Source organism: Pristis pectinata, chromosome 16, assembly GCF_009764475.1.
Source record: "Pristis pectinata isolate sPriPec2 chromosome 16, sPriPec2.1.pri, whole genome shotgun sequence".
Classification (NCBI taxonomy): Eukaryota; Metazoa; Chordata; class Chondrichthyes; order Rhinopristiformes; family Pristidae; genus Pristis; species Pristis pectinata.
The window spans coordinates 34,021,230-34,033,843 of NC_067420.1; the positions used below are offsets into that span (position 1 = coordinate 34,021,230).

At 40.9% G+C, this 12,614-nt stretch overlaps 1 protein-coding gene across 1 annotated transcript in view; it reads right to left on the reverse strand.

Annotated features, from left to right (window-relative positions):
- Window positions 1-12,614, reverse strand: part of LOC127579012 (serine/threonine-protein kinase Sgk2-like) — a 29,509-nt gene that overhangs the window by 16,034 nt on the left and 861 nt on the right. The window contains exons 2-5 of the mRNA XM_052031646.1: window positions 11,213-11,353; window positions 8,226-8,329; window positions 3,658-3,760; window positions 3,520-3,568 (exon numbers count right to left, since the gene is read on the reverse strand). The gene's annotated coding sequence lies outside the window, so the exon portion shown is untranslated. The remainder of the gene's footprint in view (window positions 1-3,519; window positions 3,569-3,657; window positions 3,761-8,225; window positions 8,330-11,212; window positions 11,354-12,614) is intronic.

Consider the following 12,614-nt stretch of genomic DNA (forward strand, 5'->3'; position numbering starts at 1 on the left):
AATTTAGAATTGTATGTATTCTTCATCAGTCTGTTAAAATGTTATTTAATAAAATCTGCATTATGAATGTAAAAATCACAATTAATAAACTTATTACTAAAATAAAAATACTGAAATAGAAATACGATAAACAAAGGCACAAAGAAAACATTTTGATTGCTCAAGTGTGAGAACTCTTACAAGTTTAGATATTCTCAAACAACTGAGTTTAAGTACTGTTTTATTCCCTAATGTCATCTCCGCTAGAGGGGTCGAAATAGGCAGCATTCTTGCATTTTCTGCACAGTGATAGAGATGCCACTACACTGATTCCATACTGATGAAACCTCAGGGCCAGTTTTGTTTGAGGTACCTCTATGAGGATTAATGTTTAGTTGTACTTTTTCCAGTTTCTAGCTTGGAATCTCTGAGGGAACTGATTGTACAGCTACTAACAGAGGTTTAAGCTACTGATATCTGATTGAGAAAAAGTTTATCAGAAGGTAAGTATCTATACTAATTAAGCATTTTAAAAAGATGACACTTTATAGAAAAGTGAACCAAATAGCTTAGTTTAGAATTCCAAAGCCATCCCTGCTTATGCACTGAGTAAAATCAGCAGTTCCATTGCATGGACTTGATCCTCTTTAAAAAGATGAATTAACAACGGCATTTGGTTTCAATCCTCATCAGTCTAAAGTGTTTACTGTTACATCCCCATGAATGTTTGTAGTGGTTGCTAGTCCTGATTTAATTACATGGATTACAGCCAGGAAAAGGAAGACATTGAAGGCACTAGTGTATAAAACGCAGCCCTATATGGTTGCATTCGAGAGGCCTAGAGAGGTAAAATTGATGAAGTTTGGAATTGGCTTGATCAGACTACGTTGCAAACTTCTCAATGCCCAACTCAAAATATCCATCTATGAAATGAGAGTTCAAATTACAGGAAAGGCTGACAATAAAGCAGATCTAAAATTGAAGCAATTGATAAATCAGAAGAACTGTGTATGTCCTTGTGTGAACTCATTTAGAAGAGTTGAAATGTTATCAGCTTCTAAGAAATTTAAAATACCTTTAAATCAATTGCAGAAACCATTTGAAGTTTTAGGATCTCGCATAAAAGTTCATATTAAACCTGTGCCCTCTACTTTTAGACACCACTACTCTGGGAAAAAGACTTTGACCGTCCACCTTACCCTCATGATTTTATGAATCTCTATAAACCTCAGCCTCTTTTTCTCCAGGGAAAACAGTCCCAGCCTATCCAGTCTCTCCTGATAACTCAAGCCCTCCAGTCCCAGCAACACCCTTGTGGATCTTAGGGGGCATGACTAAGAAATACACAAATACAATAGGCTGTTTAACTCCTCAAGACTCTTCTTATCATCCAATGAAATCAAGGCTGATCAGTGACCTAACTTATAAAACACACCCCCAAATTCCATTGGTAGACAAAAAAATCAGTCTCTGATTAAGAGTAACAATTGCAACTAACACCTATTGCTTTTTGTGGAAGGAAAATCCTAATTTCTACCACACCATGTATGTACATAGATGTATTTCCTAACTTCCTGAAATGCCTGCCTTTAAATTTTAGACTGTTCCCACCTGTCCTTGGTCCCCCAAACAGTGGAAATAATTGCACTCAATCAACCCCATTGATTTTTCTTATTCTCTTGAAAACACCAGTCAAAATTAATTTTAAACTTAGAAATTTGAGAGAATATAACCCTGTTTTTCTGATCTCCTCTCATAATTTAATCCTTGGATTCCAGGTACAATTCTGGTAAATGCATGCTGCAGTCCCTCCAAGGCCAATATACATTTGCTATAAAACCCAGATCATAAAACAAGAAAGAAAAATTATCACATTAAATAATGTTATCTTGGGGCCTTGCATTTGTGGACTTAGGTTTGATTGTATCCTCCAGATGGAGCAAATATTGGACCTGAGTGCCAAAGACTAAATTTAGCGTAATTTTGAAGACAGATGTTTTTTTTTACATATTCATTATAAATTGCTACGTTCACATTTTTTACATGCACTGCTTAATTGAACTAGTCAAACTATAATTAGAGCTTCTAACTCATGATCACAGTACAGTTGGAGTCAACAGCAAATTATTCTTGCTTTCTCAACACAGTAGTGGAAGTGATGATGGAGGCTTAACCCCTAAGACTTTGGTTCAGCAGAAAGCAGCTAGCTTAGTACAGTCTGGAAAATAAGATATGATTTTTTTTCTTTACTGTGTGTCTCAATACTAAAGCATTTAATAATTGAACTTAGGGAATGATCCTTTTCTCCCAAGAGATGTGCAAAGATACTAGTATGTCAGTTAAATGTTGAGATACTGTTAGCAGAAGGTTTTATTTTCTCAAAATTTAAAATTAAGTGTAGGCAAGTTTAGTAAGTATCCATTAGGTCTATTGAATTTCTGAGGGACTTTGTATACCTGGTTAGACAATGATCTGAATTTGTTGCAAAACTCCTCAATGGCAGAGCAGGTTTCTCGTTAATGGTGTTATGGTAGAGGGTGGGGTCAGAATGTGAATTTTACTGAAGGGGCCCACAGTTCTCAGAGCAGTCCTATAATTCCAGTCGTATAACCCCAACATTAGTTTTAGAGCCCAGGAATGGTGAGGGTGGGGAAGTGAAACCAACCCTGGCCTTTATGCCCACCAATCTGAATCTGAATTTACCCATTATTAGCATCAGTGTTATTAGTTACTGTGTTATTCTTACACAAAAGGAGAAATCTACCTGTAAAAGCAACTTCTCATTGCCATATAGTTATTCTGGCCGAAGGTCAATAATGGTATTAGTTCCATAGAAAATAATATGCACTTAAACACAGCAGCATTTGGATATTTTACACAAGTGCAAGTCTAATTAGCTTTTTATATATATAATTGCTATCCTTACTTTCAGAGCTCTAAATTTCAATTTACCTCATAATGTTTATACTTTCCCAGTAGTTTCTATTTGTAGACTCCTTCTTTGTGAAAAATGTTGCTAGAAATAAGTATTTCTGAACGCAATATAGAATATAAAAAAAATTGGAGCATGAATAGGTCATTTGGCCCTTTGAGCCTGCTCTGTCGTTCAGCGCTATCATTGCTGCCTCTTTATTACAATACCATATTCCTGCTTTCTCCTCATGATGCCTTTTGTGCCTAGGTAACAAGGACCATTTATCTTAGTATGTATGTGTTACTTTCCATACAGATTTGGAGATTAAGCCTGAGACAGTCAGACCCAATGAAGCATCATTGTACTTAGCAACTAATTTGTGCTGGTGTTTCTCTCAATTGAAGTAATATTTTTGCTGTAAAAAGGAGTATTATTCCATTACATTAACTGTTGGTAGTCACCTCAATGAAATGCTAACTTAGCATATGTATGAACAGTTAAACATGAAGCCAGCAAACAAGTGAAAATTCAATCATTACTAAAGTTCTGCTTCATAACTGCCATTGCAGAGTTGGCAAGAAGCTTCAGTCATCAGGTGACAACAACAGTTTGTATTTATATTATACCTTTAATATGGTAGGACATCTCAGGGTGGTTCACGAGGCCACTGTCATACTAAAATTACAACAGAGAGTCAGCAATTCGATGATGTGGTTTAGACTGAAGGTGACTGAGCATAAAGGATATAATTTAAAGGCATGTACCTTCAATGGGTAAACCTTGTGAAAGTGGCAGTCTTCTGCTTTCTGACAGATGATAATGAGCCGCTCTTAGTCTTGGTGCTGCCAGTCGAAGAATGTGAGAGATCTGTAGGCAAAACAGGCTGTCTGACAAGGACAGGGAACTATTTACATAAACACAAACCAGAGAAAAAAACATTGTTCCACCCTTGCAAAATGCACATTGCAACCTTCAACACTTGTCTCTTTACCCACCCCAATGGAATGTATTAAAAATCCACCCTTTGCTATCTTGTGATTTTATACCTCCAAATACTTAGTGATAATTTCAATGTTAGGATGTAGAAAAAAATTATCAACATGAACTTATTTTATTGCATTTTATAAACCTTTTAAAATCAAATTAAAGATGACACAATTAAGACACTGGTTTGCAGGAATTATTGTATAGGACAATATTAGGCCAATATAGGACATTGTTGTAAGGGAGCTTGGTGGATTAGCATTGAGGAGAGATAGTTATAACTGAGAGCACTTCAACTGTACACAGACAAATGGATGGCTCCAGGAAGAACAATATGGCTCACTGTCTGTAGGAATTCTTCAAGTTCATTGGCTGCTGCACCAACTTGTTGATCAACTCCATCACTTATTGCTGGATGCCATTAATCCCATTGATGCCTGTGACTGGCTCCAAGCATAATGCATAGTGTTTAGGACTCAGATAGATTGTTAGAGCCTAAGTGTTAAGTGTTGCATGATTAACTCTGTGTGTTTGTGTGTTTGTGTGTGTGTGTGTGTGTGTGTGTGTGTGTGTGTGTGTGTGTGTGTGTGTGTGTGTGTGTGTGTGTGTGTGTGTGAGAGAGAGAGAGAGAGAGAGAGAGAGAGAATAAAGCTGCATTTGCATTTGCACTGTGATCTGACATGTGTCCTTCCGTTTGCCTCAAAAATATAAAGCACCTGGGTAAAACACACTTTGAGGGATGGAAACACAAGAGACTGCAGATGCTGGAATCTGGAGCAATAAACAATCTGCTGGAGGAACCAGCAGTCAGCAGCATCTGTGGCAGGGGGAAGAATTGTTGACATTTTGGATCAAAACCCTGCATTGGGACTGGAGGACAGAGCAAGCAAATGGAGATGTTTTCGAACTGACATCTTGTGAAAGGGATAGTCTGATAAATTGCAAAAGCACAAACACTCTGATAACTAAGGAACTGATGGTTGAGGTAATTGTGGGATGGTGGCAGCAGGAGTTTTAAAGGAGATAAAGAAACACATGCTTATATGGATAAGGACTGGACTTATAGCCATATAATTGGTAATAAAGAACAAAGCAATGTCTCTAAGGTATGTGAAGAAAAGTATAAGAGTGTGCTTTATGAGATAACTGACAGCAGTGACTCCGGAGACCAACCACTGAAGAAGACCCTCAGTCAGGGACTCAGAGAAGAACTCGCCAAGGCTGAACTCTGGCCACGTTCATCAAGAATGGGTGATATCTAAACACAGGAAGTTGTAAAAGTAAACTATTGTGTAAGTAAAAGAGTTCTGAAACTAAAGAGTTAATGAGTCTTGTTTGAAACTATGTAGTGAATCTTTGAGTTGTTTGAACTAATCACAATTAATAAAGAAGTATAGTTGTTTGGCAAAGTCATTTCCTGGAGTGTTTTATCATGTGCTTCATTTAATTGGCATCACTATATAAAGACACAGAAAGACAAGGGTTTCAGAGAACCTTACTTGCACAAACTAACCATCAGTGAGATGTTGACCACACAAGTTTTAACACAACCAAGCTGCCTCTGAACCAAAATGTTCAGATGCTCAAGATTATGCTTGTTCCTGCCTGTTTGTAAGGACATTAAACAATCTCATATGACCTGTATTGTATTATTTTTTGTTGCTGTCTATAATTGTACCTGAGTTCAACATTATCAGAATGTATAGTCATTCACACAACCAATTAGCTGTAGCTGGACAACAAACACATATAAGAACATATGAGTAAGAGCATCCTATTCAATCCCTCAAATCTGTTCTGCTATTAAGTAAGATCATGGCCTATTGATGATCTAACTCCACTTAGCTGTCTTGTTTCCATATTCCTTAAAACCTCAGATTTAAAATTGACAATTTATTCGGCATCAATTGCCCATTGGGGAAGAATAATTCAAACATAGTGTTTTCTGCTTATACTTCTGAAAGGTCTAGTTCCAATTTTTGGGTCATGCCTTCTAATCCTACACTCCCCACCCAACAGAATTAGGTTTCCTCCACCTACCATCTCAGTTCCACTTGACATCTAGGAAATTGGAGTCATAAGTCATAGAATCAGGGTTATATAGCAAGAAACAAGCCTCTGGGCCAATGCGTGCACTCCAACCATAAAGAATTTGTCTGCACCAATCCTAATCATTTCATAACTTTGTAAATTCCAAGAAAAATAATCCTCATATTTGTAAGCTTATTTTGGAAATTAACCCATGGAGTTCAGGTAGCTTTCTTGTCAAAGGTGCTGGAGCCTCTGGAAATATGCCTTTCTTACCTGATTTGGCCTATAGGTGACTCCAGATCCACCACGTGGTTGACCTGTAGGGCAGCACAGTGGTACAGCTGGCAGAGCCGCTGCCTCACAGCTCTAGTGACCTGGGTTTAGTCCTGACCTCCAGCATTGTCTGTGTGTAGTTTGCATGTTCTCTCTGTGACTGTAAAGGTTTCCTCCAGGTGCTCTAGTTGCCTCCCATATCCCAAAAATGTGTGGATTGTAGGTTAATTGGCCACTGTAAATTGCCTGTAGTGTATGTGAGTGGTAGAGACTTGGGGGTAGGGGTGGGATGGGGGGGTTCATGGGAATGTGGGGAGAATAAAATGGGTTAGGGTAGGATTAGTGTAAAAATTGATGGTTGGCGTGGACTTGGTGGGCTGAAGAGCCTGTTTCTATGCTAAATCTCTCTATGACTGTAACTCTGACTCCTAACTCCCTTTGAAATGGTTTGGCCAGGCACTCTCAGGGGAGAAATTAGAGGTGGGACTGGGTTCAGTCCTGACCTCTGACATTGTGTGGAGTTTGCATGTTCTCCCTGTGAAATTAGACGTGAAGTAAAAGTGCTGATTTTGCCAGCAATGTTCCCATCCTGTGAATGAATAAGGTAATAATTTTCTGATCTAAGTCAGAATGTGTCATGTGCCTGGTACCAGCAGTGTCTGGGTGTTCTATTGCTCAAGTCAGTGACTTATTTCAGAATTGTACCAAAGCACATCAGACGGTTAAATCCAATTGCTCTTAAGACATAGACAGGGCTTGATGTTTTGGGTTTTGATTTTTGGTTCAGTTGCGCTGCACGAGCCTCACAGGCATCCTCTCCTCACTGAGCCGTGAGCCGACTCATTGCTGGGTTGGCAACAGGTTCCCAACAGTGTAGCACTCAGCAGCAAGGAGGGCAAGGGTATGTACCAGGTCCCAGGAACTTGGGTTCCCTGGGCCGCAGCAGAGACGGCACAGGTTCACGCCAGGTTTTGGGTATGGCAGTGCTGTTGGTAAGGCATCCTCCACATATATTGAAATAACTTATTTCAGTGATGATTCCATTAACACCCTCATTCTTGGGAATACATCCTGAGTTCCAGGCAAGGTGCCGGTGAATGAATATTTTGAAAGTCATGTGTAGTATTTATTGCTGACAGGGAATTTTAAAGATTTAAAAGGTCTATTTCCCAAATAGGCCTTGGGGCCTTTTCTTTTGTCTTTTATTGGCTAAAGCTGAAAGATTCAAGCCATATGTGCAGGCAAATGGCATTTTTGTTCCTCAACGCCACTTCTACCCCACTGTGAGAAGACTATTGAATGGTTCCCTTATATGATGAGATGGACTCTGACCTCACGATCTACTTTGTTGTGACCTTGCACCTTATTGCACTGCACTTTCTCTGTAGCTGTGACATTTTACTCTGTACTGTTATTGTTTTACCTGTACTACATCAATGCACTCTGTACTAACTCAAAGTAACTGCACTGTGTAATGAATTGACCTGTACGATTGGTATGCAAGTCAGGTTTTTCACTGTACCTCGGTACAAGTGACAATAATAAACCAATATCAATACCAATAATCTCTCCAGTCTGGAAAAGAATCAGAACGAATTTAAACTGTGGACTCTGGTCCCTGCAGCTTGTAAATACTTAGCAGCATTATACACAAATCAATGGTCAGTTATTGTTGCCCAAAGCAGCAGGAGATCATATTTTTCTTTGAATAATAATAAAATCATTAATGTTGACTCAAACTAGCAAAACAGGCAGGCAAGAACTGTGTTTCAAAACTAAGGGCTGTGGATAGTTTGCAACGGCAGAGAAGGAAACTGAATGTGGGGGAGGAAGGCCGTGATAAAACCTACTCATTATTCCTTTCCATTTTACAAAATACATCTATCCCGTGGGGACATGAATGAGCAGGAATTTCATAGAATTTCATCTCATGTTGTGGGCAGTACATTAAAGGTTAATTCTGTACAGGAGATCAGTTTTGGCTATGAAAGGAACGTTTTTGATAGTTAAATCATTACACAAACACAAATTGCTCTTGCCGTACATCTTGTGATATATTCAGCAATGTGCCATCATTGCGTCAGAGGCTCCGTGCTGCTGGAGTCCACGTTTTTTTTTCGCCGTGTGAGGCAACGCCTAGTAATTCTTCTGTGAACAGGAATGTATACAGAGACGTACAGTGAGCACCTGAGGGTACAGCAATGGCACAAGGACACATAGACTGTCAACGCAACATGATGTGAAGGGAGGCAACCTATTCATTCAGCTTTGACAACCAAGAACTACAGCGGCCACACACATGTAAGGCTTTGGGGTTAGTTTGTGCTATTATTATTTTACCAGATAGGAAGGATTATTTTATAACTAACCTCGTTGTTTGTCTCCTATTCCAAAGTGTACAACTGCACATTTCTCAACATTGAATCTCATCTGCCATTTCCTTGCCCATTCTCCTAAACTGTCTAGGTCTCTCTGCAACCTTCCTATCTCCTCAATACTCCCTACTCCTCCACCTATCTTGGTGTCATCCGCAAACTTAGCCACGAAACCATTTATTCCATCATCCAAATCGTTAATGTACAAGGTAAAAAGGAGCGGCCCCAACACCGACCCCTGCGGCACACCACTAGTAACCGGTAGCCAACCAGAACGAGATCCTTTTATTTCCACTCTTTGCTTCCTGCCAATCAGCCAATGCTCCACCCATTCTGTTATCCTACCCGTAATTCCATGACCTCTCATCTTATTAATCAGTCTCTTGTGAGGCACCTTATCCAAGGCCTTTTGAAAGTCTAAATACACAACATCTACCGTCTCTCCCTTATCCACCCTACCAGTGATTTCTTCAAAAAACTCCAATAGGTTGGTCAGGCAGGATCTTCCCTTCAAAAAACCATGTTGGCTAGGACCTATCTTCCCTTGTGCCTCTAGGTATTCCGTAACCCCATCCTTGAGGATAGATTCCAATAATTTTCCCACCACTGACATCAGACTAATAGGTCTGTAATTTCCTTTATGCTGCCTCCCACCTTTCTTATACAACGGAACTACATTTGCGACCCTCCAGTCCTCTGGAACCATGCCGGAATCTATCGATTCCTGGAAAATTATCACCAATACCTCCGCTATCTCTAAAGCCACCTCCTTCAGAACCTGGGGATGCACCTCATCCGGTCCGGGAGACTTATCAGTCTTTAGCCCATTTAGTTTTCCTAGCACCTTCTCCCTAGTAATCTTAACTGAACTCATTTCCATTTCGTGAGACTCCTGACTAACCGGCACATTGCTGATGTCCTCCACGGTGAAGACCGATGCAAAATATTCATTCAATTCTTCTGCCATCTCTCTATCATCCATTATAATATCTCCTGCACTGTTATCAATTGGTCCTATATCAACCCGTGGACCTTGGGCAGGCAGAAGGGATTACTTTAATTAGGCATCATGAGTTGAATTAGTTCGACACCACATCGTGGGCTGAAGGGCCTGTTCCTGTGCTGAGTTGTGGACACAGCCCAGTGCGTCACGGAAACCAGCCTCCCCTCCTTGGACTCTGCCTTTATCTCTCACTGCCTTGGCGAAGCAGCCAGTATAATCAAAGACCCCACCCACCCAGGTCACTCTCTCTTCTCTCCTCTCCCATCAGGTAGGAGATACAGGAGCCTGAGGGCACGTACCACCAGGGTATAGGACAGCTTCTATCCCACTGTGATAAGACTATTGAATGGTTCCCTTATACGATGAGATGGACTCTGACCTCACGATCTACCTTGTTGTGACCTTGTATCTTATTGCACTGCACTTTCTCTGTAGCTGTGACACTTTACTCTGTACTGTTATTGTTTTTACCTGTACTACATCAATGCACTCTGTACTAACTCAATGTAACTGCACTGTGTAATGAATTGACCTGTACAATCGGTATGCAAGACAAGTTTTTCACTGCACCTCGGTACAAGTGACAATAATAAACCAATACCAATACTGTTCTGTGTTCTATATCAACATAGCCAGAAAACAAATTATTGAAGCTTTATGTTCCTTCTATTAGCCTGCAGAGGAAAAAGTTCTGGAAAGACTTACGGAGGTGTATAAAATCATCAGGGGCATAGACAGGGTGAATGCACACAGTCTTTTTCCCAATTTTGTTGGGGAATCAAGAACTAGAGGGCATTGGGTTAAGATGAGAGGGGAAAGATTTAATAGGAGCATAAGGGGCAATATTTTCACACAGAGGGTGGTACATATACAGAACGAGCTGCCAGAGGAAGTGGTCGGCATGGACGAGTCTCCGTGCTGTACGACTCTATGACTTTATACATAACTTACATGACAAAATAAATATAGCAACATTAGTCCAAGTTGAGGGAGAGATAAGGAAAATAGTCCGAGGTAGTGTTAGGGTTTTTCAGGTCAGTTCAATAACCTGATGGCAGTGGGGAAGAAGCTGTTCAACCTTGAGGTGTGAGTCTTCAGGCTCCTGATTCTACATCCTTAAATATCACTGGTAAGAGCCACTAACTTTTATTCATGTTGTTCATCAAGGTCCCAGGTCTCTCATTAACAGTTCAGAATTCCAGGGTGAGGGGAAGTTTCTAATTAAGGAGGCATGATGTGAGAGACATTCACAAATTCCAGGTCAGTAATTACAAGTTCTGTGCCACCTTAATGGGCAATTAATGTGCAAGTGCAGCAACTTCATGAAGTTGAGGGAGTGGTTAATGCTGAATGCTATTTTGCAAGGCTAAAGCCAGAGGAGGCAAATCATAAACATGTAGGAAGATACAGGTCCTCCCAAGGTCACAAATGCCTGACTTATGGACACCCTGTACATACAAGCGAGCGTTGGGAGACTGGTGGGATGGATGGGGATGGATTTGCAGGTTGCTGCAGGCATCTTCTGTCAGATGGGAAGGGGGCATTTCTGTGTACCTTCTCTCTTCCCTCCACCCTTCCCCACCTCACCGAGCAGCAAGCATTGGGACTGGGTCAAGCCAAGCAAAGCTGGGAGCGCTGAGCAGACGCACTCACTGAGTCAGTGAGACCGCTGGTGGCCGTTCTTCCCGAGCCTGCTCGCTCTCCTGTTACCGCTGTTTCTGTGATCTTCTCCCACACACGTTTTGTTCAATTCCAATGTACAAACAGTTCTCAGGAACAGAACCCCATCGTAGCCTGTAGGCAATTAGGAAGGAAAATTTTATTTTGATATTTATTGCAAGTGAACTGGAATACAAAATTAAGGCAGTCTTGCTGAGGCTAAAGACATTAGACTATATTTTTTGGGGTTTAGAAGATTGAGGGGTTATTAAAATATACAAGATCCTGAAGGGACATGACAGGGGAGATGTTTCTGCTAGTGGGAGAGTCTTGAAAAAACCAACATGGTTATAAGACAAGGGGGTGGTTATTCAAAACTGTGATGCATAGTGACTTCTTGCAGAGGATGGCGTATCTCTGGGATTCTCTACCCTGGAGGTTTGTGGATCATTGGGGGTACTTAAAGGGAAAGTAGGTAAATTTTTGAAAGATCAGGGAATTGATTTATTGGTTTATTATTATTGTCACATGTACCGAGATACAGTGAAAAAACTGCATGCCATCCATACAAAGGGTCTTGACCTGAAATGTCGACTGTTCATTTCCCTCCTTAGATGCTGCCTGACCTGCTGAGTTCCTCCAGCATTTTGTGCGTGTTGCTCCAGATTTCCAGCATCTGCAGTCTCACTTGTGTATCCACACATATCCTTTCACAACATCAATACATCGAGGTAGTACGAGGGAAAAGCAATAACAGAATGCAGAATACAGTGTTACAGTTACAGCGAAAGTGCAGTGCAGGTACGCAATGAGGTGGAAGGTCATGACAAGGTTGTGAGATCTCCAGGACATTGTAAGATTGCCAGATCTGTAAGTAGATTTAAAGCGAAGGGGAACTGGCATAAGAAGAGTAGTAGAGGCCTGGGGCAGATCAGCCACAGTCATATTGAATGGCAGGGCAGACTTAAGGGGCATACTCCTCTAATCATTTATTATGTTCTTATGAGATCGTTCAGGACTTTGGTGGGTCATCATTTGATGGACATTGTGCAGTTTTGGTCTCGCTGTCCAAAGTTGAATATACTCTGTAGTCAGCACAGCGCAGGTTCACTGGGTTGATTCCTGTTAATGAGGAGGGCTTGTGCAAGTTTGCTTTACACTCAAATGAGAGATGACCTCATGGAGACGTACAAGGGATGGGCATAGTGAATGCTGCGGGGCTGCTTCCTTCAGCAGGAGAGCTGGAACTCGGGGGTAAAACCTCGGCTGGATCAATTAGGACTGAGATGGGAAGTCACTGCAGAATTCTTCTCGAGGGGCAGTGGGTGCTCGGTGGCGGGGAGAACACTCGGGGCTGAGATCGACAGATTTCTGGATATTAAAGGAATTAGAAGAT